General features: G+C 44.4%; 1 long non-coding RNA gene across 2 annotated transcripts in view; it reads right to left on the reverse strand.

Moving 5' to 3' along the window:
* The window catches only part of LOC134417980 (uncharacterized), a 46,979-nt gene that overhangs the window by 3,585 nt on the left and 23,475 nt on the right, over nucleotides 1-19,919 (reverse strand). The gene's annotated exons all lie outside the window — the stretch shown is intronic.

Below are 19,919 nucleotides of genomic sequence, written 5' to 3' on the forward strand. Positions count from 1 at the left end.
ATTTTTTATCTTGATCCCTGCTGACTTAGTTTAGCTTTTCTTTTCCTCTTAGTAATCTAACTGCTCACCAATGCCTCTGATTATTTGTTCAGTATTTGGCAGGTCTAGCAACAACAGAAATATCCCAGAAATATCCCACTCCTGCTGCCCAGACCCTGGCACCAAGGGTCCAGCAGATGTCCCCTCTGTGTCTGGGTCCTTGTCCTCAGACTTCTATGGGAGGCTAACTGGTGTTAGAGAAGATCATGGTGTTATTTCTATTTGCATTCATTTACTGGGCAGTGGTCTGCACAGGATTTTGTATTTAACTCTTCAAGCTGTAAATTTATCATTACCAATAAATTCTATTGAAAAAAACAGTCAAGTGAGGACTCTGGTAGCATAAACATCACTGTCTTTTCCTGTTCTATGACCCATATTGTCCCTGCCCTCTTTTCTGGAATTTCATCAGAGCAAAAGACAAGAAGCAAAAAGAGAAATTGAGATTTTCCAAGTGTGTTGCTAACCTTGGAGAATGAAGATGGTATTACTGCAATGGGGCCTGGTTTTCACTGAGGACAAACATTCAACCACTTTTAGTAAAATCGATGGTTACTCAAGGTGATCACCTAAATCATAAAATGGTTTGGGTTGGAAGGGACCTTAAGTTCATCCAGTCTCACCCCCTGCCATGGGCAGGGACACCTCCCACTATCCCAGGTAGCTCAGAGCCCCATCCAGCCTGACCTTGGACACTGCCAGGGATGGGGCAGCCACAGCTGCCCTGGGCAGAAGACCAAGGCATTGTACATCACTGGTCTCTTTCTACGCAGAAAGGACTAAACTGTTAAAAAATGGCATTCAGGTAACATTCTGAAGTTCAAGACTCTACATTTCCCTCTCTGCAGTAGGAATAAAGAAATAAAGTGTGTCCAAAATTTAGCCACTGCACCCAAGGAGGTGTGCCAAAAAATTGATATTTTCATTACATTGCAGTCTTTAACTGTGTTTCTGGTAGTGTGCAAAAGGCTGAAACCAGGAGATATGAGAGAAAGCCTTCACTGTGAGGGTGCTGAGGCCCTGGCACAGGGTGCCCAGAGAAGCTGTGGCTGTCTCATCCCTGGCAGTGTCCAAGGCCAGGCTGGATGGGGCTCTGAGCAACCTGGGATAGTGGAAGGTGTCCCTGTACATGGCAGGAGATGGAAATGAAGTGATGTTTAAAGTCCCTTCCAGCCCAGGCCATTCTGTGATTCCATAACAGGAATTTTAGATGGCTGCATGAAGAAGCACCAAGGAAGCAAAAATGTAATTCGTGAACCACTGAGGAGACAATTCAGTGATGCAATTACTGCTAAAGTACTCAAAAGGGACAATCGAAACTTTGGAGTGGTCAAGGCCAACACAACTTTTCACTGCTTCCCATGGGCTTTTGCACCTTAGCAATGCTCCTGCTTAAAAAGGAGAATGCTGTGTTCGCTTTCTAATTCAGCTTCCATAAGGCCTTGTAAGGTTGAAAACAATGTTAAATCACTCTGATCCCAGCTGTCCCTCCAAAACCTCATTCAACCCAGCTGGAATTGTCCATTTAGTCACAAGAAAAGGTGTAAGACACAGCTGGGTTAACAAATTTGTCAAAATGTCTTGGCCAAGAGTCACTGGAATGCCAAAAATGATGTGAGATTACAAGAAGTTTGGTGGGTTTTTTTGGATGCTTGCAGCAAGTGCAGTGCCCTACCTGGGAATTCATAGAAGTCTAAGAAAGAACCTTTGCTGTGGAAGGATGTGGGCTAAAGGAGCAGTGTGGTTTTCAAGAGAGACTGAGAGGTTTATCCCCGGCAGCTCTTTGCACTGTCACCTTCAAAAGCTTACACAAGGCATCAGGCCAATAATACCTCAGACACAGGGGTAGTAGAGAGGCCTAATTAATCACAGCCTTGAAGTTTCAAATCCAGACAAGGGAGGTGAAAATCAGTATTATGTCAATAATTTGGGCCCTCTAGCTGATTATGTTCAGGATCAGATACACAGAGTGATTTAAGAAGGACGTGTTGGCAGGTGCCCTGCAGCTGGCCTGTGACAGTTCCCTGCTGGGTGCAGATATTTTTGGCTGTAAATGAGCCCTCAGGATAATTCAGAGATTTCCCAGGCTGTGGCATGAGGAGCTGCTGTGGAATTTAGGAGAAGAGCTGTGCAAGTTGCCAGCCATGGAGAGTGGACAGCACCAAAAGCTCCCGGAGAAGAGGAAACAGGGGCAGAAGTGGGAGTGGATGGAGCAGCCACAGGGTAACTCCTGGCCAAAATTATACCTTGCAGTGAGAAAATCTCATCATTAACTGTACACTGTGGAGGAGAGGCCTCTTTGATCTGTTCTAAATGCTCAGTTTAATTAAATTCCTTTTATTCTTCTTGAGAAGCAAGAATAAGCTTAACTAAAAGAGTTACCTTCTCTCCAGTGCTTTTCCTTGTATTCATCACTAAATGACAGCTCCAATCCTCAGAGCTTCACTTCCCATGAACACTTTTATCTGGTAATTTCAAGGTCCCATTTCTAGACCTTTTCTATTTCTGCCAAATGCTTTCAATTAAAAAGATAACCAAGAATTAATACAGTATTTCAGATGTGCCAATAAGCTTGGTTTACAAGGAGTGTTGTACTTGCAGAGGCTGTTTTGCAATCTGGGCTGTGCAGTACTCACAGAAATTGGTTCTTAGATGTCTCTGCATTTTAAGGAAGGATTTTCACTGTCACCAATGATAGCCCACTCTTTTTTCTTTTTCCTGACTGATTTTCAGCTTTTATGAATAGCTGACTTTCAGTGTTGCTTCTTTTTTATCCCTGCTAAACTCTGATTATTTTGTGTTTATTCCAATCAGAAGATTCTGCTTGCTCTCATATTTCTATCTCATCTTGCTTTCCTAGAGACTTCTAAAAGTTTTGACAACCATCCCTAGTCCTCAGAGACCTTCAACCACTTTCTGTAATCTCCAAAAGTTCTGACTTTGCTGCTCACTCAGTTTTCCAGACCATTAATAAAAGCAGCAAAGAATACATCTGACAATGTGGATCATTAAGACACCTGCTTCTAATCTTTTGCCAAAGTGAAAATGTCTAATTTTCTCACACATTATTTTCTCTGTCTTATCTAATTTCTAAGACTGAGTAGTAATTTGACTTCTGCTTAAGGTGCTTACAAGGAACCTGATAAAGAAGTCTCAGATATTGGTGCTGTGAGATTAAATAAAAAGTGCTTTGAAAAAAAAAATGCTGCATGAAAAGTTGTCTCTGATGATTCTCATCTTATGTTAATATTGTCTATTCTCCTTATGCTCTTAATGCCAAATTGCATTAGACCTTAAAATGACAATATTTTGGAACATAAAGACAGCCTGCTGATATTTCTGATCTCTGTATTTCAGCACAATGTGCCCATCCAAACTGTTCAGTTATTTTTTCTTTATTTGAATAGAAATCTTAAGGACGTACCTGGGAAGAATAACTGGATTTCGATGGAAAATAAATTCCATTGTGTACAACGAGGGAAAACACAATTATCTTTGCCTGTTAAAGCAGGAGATCTATTCTAGGAATAAATCTGCTGGGACTGATATTTCAAACAGATCATTTCTGTACATTCATGAAACCACCTTTCAAAGCTGTCTGCAAAAAAAGCCCCAAAACCCAAACTGCTGTTCTCTGGTGTTTAGTATGGCTGTAAATTCAAGAGGCTTTGACTACAGTGAATCTTTCTGAAATAATCTGATTTCAAGCAAGTCAATTCATTAAGTGCTGAGTCCCTTGGGTGAAAGTGGAAGTGACCCAACTAGCGCACGCAGGAGAGAAGTTTGCAAGCAGAAGAAAGAGGGCAGCAAAAGGACACTTGATGTTCATCCAGGCTGGTTTCAGCTCGGGTTCTCTGTGACCAGGGCAGCCCCATGTGACACAGAGCTGTCCTGCGTGGGACACTGCCCAGAACAACCCTCTGGGCTGCTGCTTTGGCTCTGGAATAACGAGGGCATCTCTAAAGCTGCAGTGATTAGCCTGGGGTAAAATCACCGCCCTGCTGGAACTGTGATTCTGAGGGGGAGGAAGGCTGATGTGCTTATGATTAAAATGAAAAATGTACAGATGCTTCCCCTCCTCTGGCAAATGCAGCAGAGGCAGTGGATCCCATGAGACTCTGGGAGTATCTGCAGCACAGTGAGTCCCTGCAGCAGCTGAGTGTCCCCAGGCAGGCAGCTCCCACAGCTGCAGTGAAACTCCACCAAGTCAGAAAAGATCCCTCATCTAGAAGGATGCCAGTGCTTCATTTTGGAGGGGTTCCCATGTGCATGACTGATTTCCCCATCATCAGTTTCTCTGTCATTTGCCCCATTCTTGCTGCTGGTGTCAGCAGAGGGGTTGGGTGGTCACCCAAGGGAAGTGGCCACGTGGTCCTGGTGGCCTGGCTGATGGCCACTTGAAGGTACAGGAACAGGGATGAATTGGAAGGATGCAAACATCAGCCTAATAGATGGATCAGCTTCATCACTCTGCAGGCCCAGCAAAGGCCCATCCCTCTGCTAATGACAGCAAAGGGATTCCTACAGGGGTAATTACTCAGCAGCACATTTAGAAGGCGGCTTGTTCCACTTGAGTTTTTAATTACTGATAAAAAGGGAGAAATTAGGATATTTTAATGAACCTCCAGATGTCAACAAGTCGGTCTAATAAGTTGGATGTGGAAGATAACAATTTACAGTTATAATTTGTCATCTCAGAGGCTCCCACAAGATCCAGAGTCATGCTGTCTGATAGCCCAGCTCCCACAAAACATTCAGCAACTCAAGAGGAGAGGGGGATTTGTGTCTGCATCAGGGCCCTCCTGCTCCCTTTCATCCACACACACATCACTCAGTGCAAGACCAGGTCTTTCATAGACCGTTTTTTTACCTTGGGAATAAAATTATCTTTACTATTGGCTTCTGACCCCTTTGCTGTGACCTTACTCAATCTCCAGGTAGGTTCAAAGCCTCCACTGAAACAGAGAAGCCCCAAAGGGCTGTAGCCAAATAGCTTTCAGCACACCTTTCTCACAAATATGTAACCAGCTAAAAGGCAGATATCCCATCCAAGCTGGTCATACAGATTTTCCCTGGCTGCATGGAGAATGATAACTCCACTGGAAAGATCATCCAGTCAGCCCTAGGCACCTGTTTTTAGGCAGGATGAATCATCTTCCAGAAACCCCTCTCTTTTCACTGGCTACCAAAAGAGCTCAGACTGAGACTAAAACTGATTTTTTTTTATGCCTGATGTAAAATGAAGGAAGTCTTACTCTAAATCACAGTATCATTATGTTTCAATCCAAACAATTTATTGTTAAATCTTCATGGAGTAAACCAAACAATTTGTCACACAATCAAACAGAGACAATGGTAATGATCCTGATAATTAAATGGGAAGTGTAATGTATTCTAGAAATGTCAGCTAAAAAGTAGGGATTATCAAGGCCTAGGGCCTGCTCAGGAAAACTAGATGCCAATCTTAAACCTCAGTAAAGGAAGACAGATGTTGGTGCTGTGCTCTCACTCCCTCCTTGCAAACACAGTAAAAGCTCTGAGTCTACCTCCTGCATTTCCTTCCTATTCCTCTGGCTTGGTATGTAGTATAGTAAACAAAGATGATCTTTGCATACAAGATAAAGTTCTTAATATGTCACATTTGAATAACTTTTTGGTGCCCCTTCAGGATCTTGAGTCAATAAATCAGTGCTGTGAGCTCCCCTCTGATTTGCTGCCTTATGCAAAAAAAAAGAATTGTTTTTCCAAAATTATTTGTCAGCTTTGAGTTGAGCATCCCAAAAAGGTGTGGGGAGTAAAATCAGTGCACACAGCTTTTAAATAAGTGAGCACACCCTGGGCAGAAGGCTCTGTTCTGCATGGACAGTGCAGCCAGAACAGGCATCACCTGAGGGGAGGGGAAAAGGAGAGCCCAAGCACTGATCCCTGCTGGCTTAGGCAATCAGCACACCCAACTCACGTGTCTTGAGCCAGATCTCAGGAACTTTCCAAGACTGCTGCACCCTTCTTGGCAGGAGCACAGCTGCATGTAACTCCCAGCTGTGGGTGAGGCTGGATTTCTGTCTCCAGGTCTGCAGACTCCCTCTGCCTCCCTCTGCCTTGGAGGGGCTGCCTTAAAACCTTGTGTTGCTTCACAAAAGGAGTAGTGCCAACGACTAAAACCCCTCAGAAATGGAACAAAGACCTTGGCTCCAATCATTCATTTCACAACCACCTGCCCTCTCTTTCTGGCAAGTAAAGGGAAGTTAAGTGGAGCAGCAATCTCCTCTCCTCTCCTCTCCTCTCCTCTCCTCTCCTCTCCTCTCCTCTCCTCTCCTCTCCTCTCCTCTCCTCTCCTCTCCTCTCCTCTCCTCTCCTCTCCTCTCCTCTCCTCTCCTCTCCTCTCCTCTCCTCTCCTCCCCTCCCCTCCCCTCCCCTCCCCTCCCCTCCCCTCCCCTCCCCTCCCCTCTCGCCATCCCGTCATCTTTTTTCTGCCTACCTGATCTCAGACTAATTAAAAAACCAGTCTTTGCAAGTGCCTCTGAACTATCCCCAAGCTTAAAGTGAGTTTTCAAGAGAAGGACTAAAAAAAAAATTCAACTTATATTCCAGTAGCAAATTCCCATGACTTTGGGTCAATTTTTTTGATGGAGTGATCTGGCAGGGTTCATTTCTGACAGCAGAGGTGTGTGCTGGTTTACACCAACTGAAAGTTTCATCCTGCCTTTGTTTCCCAAATGAATACTGAACTTCCAAAAAATAATGATATTAACAGGTTGTGCAGCTGCAGCTTTCTGCTCCTGACAGAGAGGCAGGAGAGAAATCAATCCCAATTTCCTCCCTTCCCAACAGAGTCCAGTCCCACTGGTGGTACAGAGATGGGAATCTTTGGGGAGCCTTTACTCTCATTAGCTTCTCCATAACTGGGGAGAAGTTGTGTCACTTGAACATTTTTGTTACTTTTGAAGCAAAAATGGGCAGATCTTGTTGATTCAGCAATAATTACACAAAAATACAGAGCAATGAGTTAGTAGAAAATAGGTGCCCATGGTAACAACTCAGTATTTAATAATACTTACCATGAGACTCAGGAAGACTAAAGATAGATGATTTTTCTCTGAAATTAAAGCAGCTCTGAAATTTAGAGCAGATTAGAGACAATGTCTACCCAATTCTTCCAGATGCTTAAGGAGACTGCTAAATTCTAGGAGAAAAAGAGAAAATCACTGTACAGTGACTCTCCTGCTTATTTTACATTAAATTTGCAAACAGAGGACGATCAAATAAAAATCTGGCCTCTGATTTATTTATCTAATTGGAACCTGTACTCTGCTACTTTGAAAAACCACCATATACAGGCTTGTTTCTAGCCAAGGATTTCCTTCTGGCAGGAGATCCTTGGATTGGGAGGAATTATGTGCTTCACACACCTGTATAACACCATGGAAAGGGGGAGCATCTCAGTGTGGGGGAGGATATGCATGTATGGATGCAAAATCCCAGAGGACACTCAGAAGAGCCAAATATACTCCATATCATTAGGATAAAATAAATCATGCTATTTTGCTCACAGATTGCAATGGGGACACAGAGTATTCAAGCTGGCTGTAGATACTCATTGCTTTTGCTTGCTACCTGCTTGGCAGAAGATATATGTGGAATTATCTCTGGTTGGACTATGCACCACAGTGCTCAATCCAGCCAGGAAAATGCTCTAATTTATGGAAACAGTGCAGTTGGATGACATGGAAACTAATCCAGCTAGTGAAGCCACAGCTGCCTGGAACAAATCACATTTCACTGCACCTCAGCCCATCCCTCCAGCATTTAGGAACAATCTCAGCACTATTAAAACATGCTGGAAAAAGAGCATTTGAAACTGAAATTCCCTTGTTCTCCCACAGAACAGAACTAATTAAGAGAAGGCAATGTAGCCCCATCCTTGCAATGAGACTGTGTCACGGCTGCCAGCAGGGACAGCAGGACAGTCACCTCTCCCTTTCCTGGGGGCAGCCTCACATGGCACAGGCTGTGCCATGGATCCCCTAAACCCAAGCACTTTCTGGGACACTGCAGAGCACAGTCCTCTGTGCTGGATGAAGCTACACTGGTTTATCTGGAAGAAACAGCTGTGCCAAGAGCTGAGACTGAGCAGTTTTGTCTCCACAAACCTGAGCTGGCAGCACTCAGTGTTGGTGTGGGTGCTCTGCCTTAAGTACCCAGTGGAAGAGGGCAGGATGCAGGTGCTGGAATACTCAGGGAAAAGCCCTCCTGAGGCTGGCAGAGCTCATGGATTCTCAGGAAGAATTTCTTCTTCTTCATTTCTTCATTTCTTCATTGGAAGGAGCTGCCCAAGGAGGTGGTGGAATCACAACCTCTGGAGGTGTTTAAGGAAAGACTGGAGGTGGCACTCAGTGCTCTGGGCTGTGTCACAAGGTAGGGATCAGTCACAGGTTGGACTTGGTGATCTTGGAGGTCTTTTCCAACCTGAATGCTTCTGTTATTCTGGGCAATCTGAGCAGACTCCCTCCTGCACCACTCAGGTATCTTTCTAAAGTGCTTCCCACTACAACCTACTGCATTTCTATAACCTCAAGCAGTCTATTGGTTCCTTCTCCACATCCCAGATAGAGAAGAACCAGCTGCCTTGAGAAAACACTGCAGCCCTGCAGATGGGCAATATTATTTTATAAGGGCTTTCAAGCACTGGGACATTCTGCCCTGTCAGAACCCAGGAAATTCCTCTGGCTGCCCTGGAGGACTCGAACCCCTGCTCAGGGGGTTCAGAGACCTTGGCACAGAGCCTAAGAGCCCTGTGCCTTTGATTTAGCCCTTGGAAAAAACAATTACCAACCTTATATGAAGAATTACCAGCCACAAAAGTTTAAGTAGAATGATAGCAAATTTATCATGGGTTGAAAAATAGATTTTGGGGTTTTTAGAATGGGGGTTCAGGGGGCAAGATGGAGGAATCTGGGCATGACCAGCCTTTCTCCTTCTTGGCCTCCATCTTCTGTTGTGATGTTGGCACTTTTAGATTGGTTTAGAGTAGAAGGTCACTGTCTAACATAGGTGATAAGTATTGGAAAGTAATTGTAAACATTGTACATGTAGTTTTTAGTATAAAACGATAACACCACCCCAGGGCGGGCAGAGTGCCTCAGACTGTCTTGCTGAGCAGACCTCGTCGGGACAGGAGAGAGAATTTTATAGATAAGATACAATAAACAACCTTGACACTGAGAACTGAAGAACTCTGACTCCTTCTTTGACTGCTGGGCTGGGAAAAGAGACTTTCTAATGTATCTCGGGGTCACTCTGACCAGCTAGAGTTCTGAGACTGCCCATGCCCACTGAAATAACAATTTGAGAGTGTCTTTTCTGGCCCCCTGAGCACATGCAATGTCCTAAAGAGGCATCAAACTGAAAAACTGGACAAGGGGAGGGAAGGAGAGGAGGAATGAAAGATCAGACACTCACTGTGATGCAGAGAAGCCCACAACAAGCACTGGGTGTTTTGACCTCAGATTTTCTCCATCCCATGCCATCTAAATTGGGCCAACTCTAGGGATGTTTTCTGGCCTTTGCCTCCTCCTGCCAGCTCATCTCACAGGGTGGTACCTTTATCATGTCCTTCAGCTGTAGTTATCAAGATGACACAACAGCCTGAGCATCACCTTCAGCCACACCATCAGCCACAAGCACATTTGAACCTGCAGCTGGAAGGGCTGCCCTGTGACTGCCACCAAAGCATGTCTTGTTTCAGTTCTAGGTGACCTGGAGTCCAATGCCACCACTTGGGAGGGGCAGGAGGGAGCTGCCCAAGGTGCATTCACAGGAGAGTTTGCCCTCGACAGAAATGCTGTAAATTCGGGAATAAACATTTGCAGGAATGTTCTGTGGTGTATCCAGCTCAGCTTTGGGTGAAACCTGCAGCAAAGCCAAAGGGTCTGGGTATGACCAAACCAGAGAAATCATGGAGACAAAGTCAATTCCCTGTGCTTCCACCAGAGCAAACCACACTGCACTTGACTTAGTGAAATGTTACAAGTGAGGGCTGAAGCAATCACCTCTCTTCTTGTGCTCTCAGGCTCCCCTGCACAGGGTGTCCTGCTGCTGAACCAAATCACTGCATGTCTGCAGGGTCCTGCAGCAATCCCTGGTTTTGCAGGATGAGCATGGCTCGATGTTTCTCAGTGCTGCACTTCCCCATTCGCAGTGGGGATTTTATAGGCTCAGGCTCTGACTGAGGACACGATGTTCTGACCCAAAAGGATGTGTGTGGCAAGGCATTTAGAGTGAGACTGCATCTGCTCTTCTGGGGAGATATGAGCCTAATAGGTAATCTACTTGATTTATGTACCATGAAGCATGATTAGAGTAGGGGTAAGATCCTCATTCGTTACCTAATTTCCTTGAAATGATGAACCTAGAGTGTTTGTTATGAGATCCCAAACAAAGAGTAAAAAGACATTTTCAAGGTTGGCATTAAGCTTGTGTTTAGAAAACCCCTTTTTGTTCCTCCTCAGATGTATGAAAATGCTGTGGAATTTTATTTATATTTCTAAACAAAATTTTTTTTGTATTACTTAATTTCCTTTGCTTCAGGTGCTTTAAAAACAAGCATCATTTAAACTTCACAAAGGCCTTATTCCCTGGATTCAAATGGGTAAACTGAGGCAAATGGACAGATAAATAATTTCTGTGAGAGGCTGAGCTTGCCCTCAGCTGCCCTTGCCCTGCTTTACCCACATCTCTCCTGCCTGGGGTTACCTGTTCCCCTCGTCTGCCGTGACCCAGGGTTCCCCACTGTCCCGTGACACCTCTGCCCATCTTTACCCTCATCAACCTCTGGCACCCTGCCCTCCTTGACTCTGCACCTTGAGCCCTGTGTCCCCCACCACGCACACACAGGGGGAAGGGAAAACAAAGATTTAAAATCTCAGGGGCACACTTTAAATAAGTGCTTTCCCAGCTGTGGAGAAGCTTTGTGCAAGGGATGTTTAGGACCTGATACACATTCTGCTGAAGTCTCACCTTGTCTTAAATAAAGCCTGGATTAGGGCCTAATCCCTGTCTTGTGCAGATATTTCTCAAGTGCAATTAGTGACAGGTTATCCCAGGCACACCTTGAAAGAATAGGGGGAGCAAAGGTAAATAATATCTATTAAAGGGAGCAAGGAAATGTTGGGAGATCATTCAGGTGTCCTTCCCCTTTTTAAAAACAAACTGTCAGAGGAAAGAGAAAGTAGTAATTAGGAAATGAGGTGCACTCCATATTTGAAAAGATGGTATGTATAAAAGAACACAAATCAAATACAATACTCATTTAGAATTATTCTCTCTCACTCTCCTACCAACTTAAAAGGAAATATTTCTTTTTATAACAATAAATATATATTTTTGTTCAATGACGAGATTTTTAAAAAGAGTTTAGCAGTTCCTATGCAAGTACTATTTTATTTTCTTAGGCTATAAATTACAAATCTTCAAAACCTACTATTCTGGTCTCTTGCCTACTCCTCAAGCAAGGTGAAACAGCATCTGTCCTCTGAAGCCAGCAGGACATCACAAGAGGATAAGATCTCATTACACTGGGTTTGAATTTACACTTTTGTGTACAAACTGCTGCTTTGTAGTACTCAGAGCTGCTTTAGAGCCACACAGCCACTGTCTGAAATCCCCTGCCCATGAGGAAGGACTGGAAAACATCACATGGCAAGGGAAGGCATTGTGTTGTCTATCTGGGTGGTCACCCTGGCAATTGCTTGGGACTATGAAGAGAAAGAATGGAAAGCAGCAGATTTTCTTAGCTGCTTTCAAATGTTCCACCATCCACAACCAAGATTTACCCAATTATTCTCCAAAGTTTCAGCAATCCAGCCTGAGATCAAGGTATTTTCCTTAGAGGGAATGTGTTCAGTAGATACATACTCCTGCCTTTTGCCCAGGCTCTGCAGGAAAGGCACAAAATGAGGATCAGGAGACATGAGGTTAAGGTGATGGCACACACCACATGGAAAGGCTCCTTCTGCTGTGTCTGATGGAGCACCTCTCACTCACAGGATGGATCAGGAAAGGGTTGATTGGTGAGGTTGTGGCATGAGCTGTACCTGCTGCTGCCTGATCAGCTGGAGGTGGCTGCAGGTGTGAAAAATCAGATTTGGACTGAACGACAGTGAAGCTACACTGTTTCTGTTGCACTGCTGGCGCCTTTGCTCTGGGCTTTTCTTCCTTCTTGCCTGCTTTGGCAGCTGCACCACAGAATCACAGAATGGCTTGGACTGGGAGAGACCTCTGGAGATGGTCACAAGATTTAATGACCCTCTATGAAGTGTTAGTACAAATCACAGAACCACGAAATTTTTTGGGTTGGAAGGGACCCCTGGAGCTGCTCCTGTCCAACACCCTGCCCAGGCAGGGTCACCTGGACCAAGCGACACAGGATTTACAACATTTACAACCACAGAAGTGAGGAGTGGAAGATGAGGTGAGGGCATCTTCTCATGCTCCCCACAACCCTCCAGACCAGAACTCAGATCATGCACAACTTACCACCTCTGCTGCTGGCCAGTCCTCAGCACTCTATGTTGTCTCTTCCAGCCCTTGTAACACCTCAAATCAGCACTGACTGGGAGACTGGAAAAGCCCCAGCCATGGTTTATGGGGGACTGGGACAAGTCAGGGTCAGGGAATCTATCTAAGCTACCCCAAGTTTGACTGGCTGCCCTACAGACTGAAATACTGCCCAGGTTCCCCAGAGCTTCATCACTGCTCACCAGTTTTTGTTAAAAGTTCAATCTTCATAGGAGCACTCTGGATCCCTTCTCTCTCTATCCTCTAGGATAAAGAATAAAAGGGCAAACCCACAAGCTATCTGTGAATCATACCAGTGCATTTGTACTGAGTGCATTTACAATATTCTCTTGATAACAAACATTCAAACTCATCTGTGTGACTGACATATTTATGGAAATTCAGGCCAGTATAAAAATCAGCCAGGGCCAAAGTTTACTGGATAATTCACCCAAAACAAACAACTCACCCAGTGCTATGGAAATGTGATGTAACCTGCTCATTTGGTGGCCTCTGTGAATTAGCTGCCCTTCACCCCACCCTCACTGAGACATTGTTTATCCTGAGTAGAATTACTACACAGCTGGTATTATTTGTTATCTCTCTGGACACTCTCTGCAGAGGCACTTACAAATGAAAGGGCACAGAGACTCAAGTATCATCATCAGTTTTCAGAGGAAACTCATCCTGCCACTTCTCAGGCTTCCCTTTGATTTGTGGAGAAAAGCAGAGTCTTGAGGAAGATCTGCAACTGAGGAGCCACAGGTTTCACACATACTGAAGTTTAAATGATTTTGCAAACTAGAAAGGCAAAGCCCCATGATTAAAACAGTTGATGGTATCACAGCATCATTTACTTTGAATTTTAAGTTTTGGTTTATGCATATGGCCATAAACTAAAATATGAGAAGTTCCACCTCAACATAAGGAAGAACTTTTTACACTGAGGGTGGCAGAGCCCTGGAACAGCTGCCCAGGGAGGGCCTGGAGTCTCCTTCTCTGGGGACATTCCAACCCCACCTGGACACGTTCCTGTGCCACCTGCCTGGGCAGGGCGTTGGGCTGGGTGATCTCCAGAGGTCCCTTCCAACCCAAAAATTCTGTGATTCTGTGATTTGTACTAACACTTCACAGAGGGCCATTAAATCCTGTGCAGCAGGGTGTTGTGAAAACAATGAAATGACAGGACATGGGATCACAGTACTGACTGCCTTTCAGGGGAAATCATTGGGTCTGCAGCACAGCTAACTGAGAACAATCAAGATTTTTCTTGCTGCCAGATGAACTCTGTTTAGAGATTGTAAGACAATAAAACAAAAAAACTTTTAAGTGAGAGAAGTTAAAGAAGACAAAATTAATTGTTGTCAATAAGAGGAAATAAATCAATTATTTCCAATCCTGGCTCTCAGGCTCTGTTCCTGTGTGTGTAGAGAACATCCCACAGCCTTCACACCTCCTGCCTTGTGTCATGCCAGGCTGCTGGTTTGCAGCCAGCACCTCTCACTGTTGTTCTTGTGATTCCACAGACTGAGGAAACAGCAGATCTTTATGTCTTTGATCACCATGAGCCAGCACAATCCCCTCCCCATGGTCACTAGGGCAGGGCTGCATGGTTGTAGTTTCAAATGTGGCAATCTTGTACAACTCAGAAAGAACTCTTTCCAAAGTCAAGATAGACTAAGCCCACCTTTCCAAAGTGTATTTCATAATCAGAGCAATGGAAAAAACCTCCTTTCTGTCTGGTTTCTACCCTGTAGCCATCTGATGCTTGTGCTCAGCACACACAACAACAGCAGAAGGGAAGGCAAGGACAACACAGCACCCTGAAACCCCAATGGCAGCAAAGGAATCAGAGCCATTTACGTGCTGTGTTTGCCTGCCTGCTCTTCCACAGGCTGCTGTTCAGTTCCTTCAGGATAAAGGGACACCAAAAATAAAGTTTCTTTATGGTGGAAGAAGGCACCAATGTCATCCTATTGCAAATGCATGCCCAAGTAAGACAGAAAAGGACACAGCCAAAGAGCAAAGGGACTCAAATCCTACATTTTGAAAGTCAAAAGAGGCATGGAAAAGAAAATGAACCAACTTTCTGTTGTTCGAGTCATATTGATTCCCTTCAAGAGAGTATGAAAAATAAACTAACAAAGTTTTTTGCCATTTATTCACTCAACCACCGTAAATATAGAGTGGATCAATGATTTCAGAGGGCTCCTCTATCTTTATCACTAGCCAGCAGTGACCTGACAAGGGGGTTGCACTGAAACTTCCACCCATGGGATTTCCAGTGTGCACACAGGCACCAGCCTTACACACCCCTCCATAAACCATTTCCAAGTCACATTCTGGTGAGAAATGTGATGCAAATCAAAATCAAAATATTTTGGAGGCAGAGATGGCAACCCAGGGCTGGAAGAGACTGAGATCCACACACTTTGGATGGAGTCAGTAATTTCCCACAGGAAGATGGAAGGATCAAGTATCTGGGTAAAGATTTGGTAAGGAACAAGGCAGGGGAGCTAGCTGGGGAATGTAGTACAGGATTCAGCTAGCAGAGGTAGGAAATCCCTGGGTAAAAATACTGGAAAACACTTGGAGGACACTGGAGCTTGCCAGCAAAGCTTGGTCCAGGCATGACCCACACACATGGAGAGTTGAATGAGACTGGGTGGAGGGCAGAGCTCTAATTCCTCAGGGATCTAAACTGAGGTTGTACAGGACATCCTAATTCTGGCTTTTGTCAGTTTTTACTCACAGAGTTTTGCATCATGAACAATCTCTTGCTGTTGCTTTTTCTGTACACAGTCATTTTTCATTTAAGTGAGGAGTGAAGTGTAATTTACCCCTACTGAACTCAGAGAATATATTTTCATTTAAAGCTCTTTCACAAGAAGTTTTGTGCACCTGTACCTCACTGTCCTAAGTAACCTTCCATTCTAACACTGTCAGGGGCTGGGCTTGACTGGTAGAATGCATTGGGATATTTCAGCAATAAAACTTAAAACAGAATCCTTGTTTCCTCCATTAGTTACATCCACTTGAAACTGCCACTGAAAACTAAAAATGGGCCCTGAGCTGAACAGGTGAAGGCACAAAACACGTGTGGACATCACTTTGGCAGGATAACTTGATCTTTGAAACTGCAAAGATGTGCACAGTGACTTATTACTTTTGGCTCTAAGTTTTGTTATGAAAGTTTCTCTCAGCACTGTGGAGAAGAAAAGGGAACCTGTCAAAAGCAGAGACCTCTCGTGAGGTTTTAGGAATGCATTTTCTCTCAGCAAGGTTGCAAACCAGGCTTCTACAACACCCTGAAATTCACAGGAGCCCCTGTTGTCTTCCTAAGCTCTATTACATCCTCTGTCTTTCTAATAGCTGTGATAAAAATAGCAAGTGATTCCAGTCTGCCTTCAGAGCTGCATCTAAAGAAGATGTGCAGTGACACAGGGACATGTCCCAACTCCCTGGGATTACACACAGTCACATCAGCCTACAGATTGGACAATAAATTTTTAACATTCATCTCCAGCCCGGGGGAGTTCACTCTGTGTTACAGTGTCTCCTGGGTGGAGCAGGCAGCAAAATTGTGATTCACCAAGTGTTTTGTTTAACAGGGAAGAGGCAGGCTGAAAGAAAATGGGGCACTCTCCAAAAATTGTGCATTGCCTCGTGGTTGTGCAATCATTCCAGAATGGAGTCATGGATGTCCTTCAATTGTGTGGAACTTGTACCAGATACTCCTGCAAAAATGAAGTGTTGAGGGCCCAAACCTGTGGGCAAATGTGGCTGATGTGTGTGAGGAAGGACATGGAGATGTTGGAGTGAGTCCTCAGGGGGCCACCAAGGGGATCAGAGGATGGAGCAGCTCTGCTGGGAGGAAAGGCTGAGGGAATTGGGATTGTTCAGCCTGGAGAGGAGAAGGCTTTGGGGTGACCTCATTGTGCCCCTCCAGTGCCTGAAGGGAGCCCACAGGAAAGATGGAGAGAGACTCTGGACAAGGGCCTGGAGTGACAGGACAAGGGGGGATGGCTTCACACTGACAGAGAGCAGGTTTAGATTGGACATGAAGAAGAAATTGCTCCCTATGAGGGCTGGTGAGGCCCCGGCACAGGTTGTCCAGAGAAGCTGTGGCTGCCCCATCCCTGGCAGTGTCCAAGGCCAAGCTGGACGAGGTTTGGAGCAACCTGCAATAGTGGAAGCTGTCCCTGCCCATGGCAGGTGGTGGGAACTGGATGATCTTTAAGGTCCCTTCCAACCCAAACCATTCCATGATTCTGTGATAAAAGAATAATACAGGATAAAGAATGGGCTCATCACATATTACTTAAATGGGGTAAGTCTGGATAGAGGGCTCCCATATCACAAAACTGTAAACTGTAGGGAATACAGGAATCGGAGATAAGGTGCTGATTTAATTTCCTTCTTTTGAAATACCCTGCTTTGTCCTACAGTGTCCAAAGCAGCCTCAGGTGTGTGTGAAGAACTGAATGGGATAAAGTTACACCCAGCCCGTCTCCACAGACCTCTAGAAACATCTGGATCTGTTGTGGGTGCTTGACTCTGGCTTAGCTCGTAAAAGAAGCCATACAGCTAGCCCGGGAGAGTAAATGTCATAAATTCATAAGTCCACAACACAGGGTAAGCAGTAGAAACTGTGTTTTTATGCTATCCATCTATTTTGTGTTAAAACTGTCCCCCCAGCTTTGCTTCTCCTCTCTGCCTGTGCAGTCTCTGCCTTCTCTGTTGGGATTGCTCCCAGCAGCACACAAAGCGGGGGCTTCTCTGCCAGAGGCTCAGCTGACACCTCCAGACATGTCCCACACAGCTGCCATCTGCTTGAGACAGCAGCTGGGACATAATAACCCACAATGCTGACACAGGTGAGAGAGCCTTTGGAACTGAATCCCTGCCTTTAGCATCCCACTGCTCAGGCTCAGCAAAACCTCACTGCAAAGTGACTCAGAGCAGTGGAAGAGGATGAGAGAACAAAAGGGTACCTACCAGGAGAGGCTGCCTGCTCCATCTCTCCTCCAACAGTAATCCAGAGTGTCACTTGTTCCTGAGCTATTCCCAATGACCTGAAATGCAGTGAGGAGGATAACAACATGAATTCTGCACTGTTATTCTGACAACTGACTGTGTGCCTGCACAAAGCTTGTTTGTACTGCTTCTGATTCATTGTTTAAGAAAAAATACCTTGGGAACAACAACAGCCGCTGCAGAAGAACCAAACTGAGTGGAAGAAATATGGCTCACCAACCACAGGACCTTGCTGATTTGAAATCTGCATTTTGAATTTCTACATCCTTGTGTTTTAAATGGGGGACTCTTCATGAGAAAGAACAGATAAGTCAATCCCTTCTCCCATCCTGCAGTTCCCATGAAGGCCCACAGAAGAGTTTGGGAGGCAGCCAGCCTTGTCCTCTCTATCCTGCTTTCCCTCACCACAAAACAGAGCCTTGCCCTGGGATGGACAGCAACACTTCTGATCTGGTCCTGTCATGGAATCAAATGTCACTTTTCACATATTCTAAGCTTTCCTGGTGTCTGTTTAGTACAAGAAAGGTCCATTTTCCACCTAGAAATAAAGCCACTCTTAGGCCAAATGGCTTCAAGGGTAAAGCCTCTTGATTATTGTAAAGAGATTTTCCTTACATTAAATGCTGTGAAAAACCCAATCCAAGAAAAACAGAAATCCCTCAAGAAGCCATTATTAAGTCATCTGATCTCAGTGCATACTCACAGGTATCCCCCTACCATTACCATACAGGAAAGAACATGGTATCTATACTTAGTGAAGGTATTTATTAAGGTGATCTGTATGGGAAAACTTGCTTTTATAATTTTACCACTGAGTTCACAGGGACTGGACTGCCCTTATAGATATTCCATTCAAAATAAGAGTTGGGAGTTTTGCTTTCTTGGATTTTTTTCTGGTTTAGTTTATAGAATTCTGAAAGTGAAACAGATTAAGCCAGGAAAAGGAAGTGCTAATTGGGAATAAGACTATCCCTATAGCCTGCATCCAGTGATTGAATTTTACCTATTCCTGTTTCCCACACTGAAACTACCTTGATACAGGATCAAACCTTTTGTGCTTCTGAGTTTCTAGTGTCTCTCAGAATCTCCTATCTACTATGTGCTTTTAGGACAGAATTTAGGACTACACAAACATTCTGATTGTTTGTATAAAACCACAGTGAGCCAAAAGACCATACACACAAATGTTGTCTTAATGGTCATCACTGTTAGAGAACTCCAGATGCACACAGAGTTTCGGAAAATCATTAAAAATGCCCTATAACCATCACCAGCAGTAAAATATAAAATATTGTTTTTAGTCTATAAGGCAAATAGCAAGTGGATTTGCTTGGGCACAAGAGCAAAGGCCCACCTGAGTTCTGTGTCCTCGTAGGGGCTGTGCCCACCTCACTTTCAGCAGCACATCCCACAGTCCCTCTCAGCTTCAGCACAATAAAATCAGCTGCTCTGTTATTTCTGACCCTCTCCAGATCCATCCCAGTTACTCTGGACCACTCTTCATGGCAAAGAGGGCAAGTGGCCAGACCTTGTGAGAGCTTCTCTTGGGACTCAAGGCAGTGCTCTTGACAGTCTGGCTTGACTGAGAGCAGAATGCTACCAAGTAAAAGGATTTTTTAAGGAATAGCTGAATGTAAGTCTCACTTGGCTGAGAAGCAGATGTATTTTTAGGGCTGTGCAGCACAGCTGTGACACCAGAATTTAATGAGTTGCTACAGGACAGCTAGGTCAGTGTCAAGTTGAATTTTTAACACCCTATAATCTGAAGTGTACTTTTAAATCTCTTTTGATGAAAACAAAAAGAAAATTCTTGTTTTCATTTGCTGTGAGAGAACTGTGTACAGAGTTAGTTACTGCAGATAACATTACAGATCTCAGGATGAGTTTGTTTTTGAGCTCTGAAATATCCAGTGTGAACCAGCATCAAGCCCACAGTTCTAAGGGCCCCCTCCCTATAAAGCAGTAAAATGTCACATAGTTGTCTTGGCTATTGCAATCCTTCCACTAAACCCTGACTATCAGGTAACAAACCTAGAGATTAGAAAGCAAATTACTTGGTCATGGTTTTCTGAGGTCATTTTAATTCAGCAACTTCCTCAGGAACTGTGGAATTCTTAATCAAAAATCATTTAATCTAGTGTCACTGAGAAAAACAGCAATTCATTGCACTTCTGAAGTGCCTCTCAGCTAAAGATAGAAAAGGTTTTTACAAACACTGCTGACTCACACTGCCCCTAGCAGAGTAGTGTTAATACTATCATTTTATATAGGGCAAATCTGTAGCACTG

This window comes from Melospiza melodia, chromosome 4 (assembly GCF_035770615.1).
Source record: "Melospiza melodia melodia isolate bMelMel2 chromosome 4, bMelMel2.pri, whole genome shotgun sequence".
Taxonomy (NCBI): domain Eukaryota; kingdom Metazoa; phylum Chordata; class Aves; order Passeriformes; family Passerellidae; genus Melospiza; species Melospiza melodia.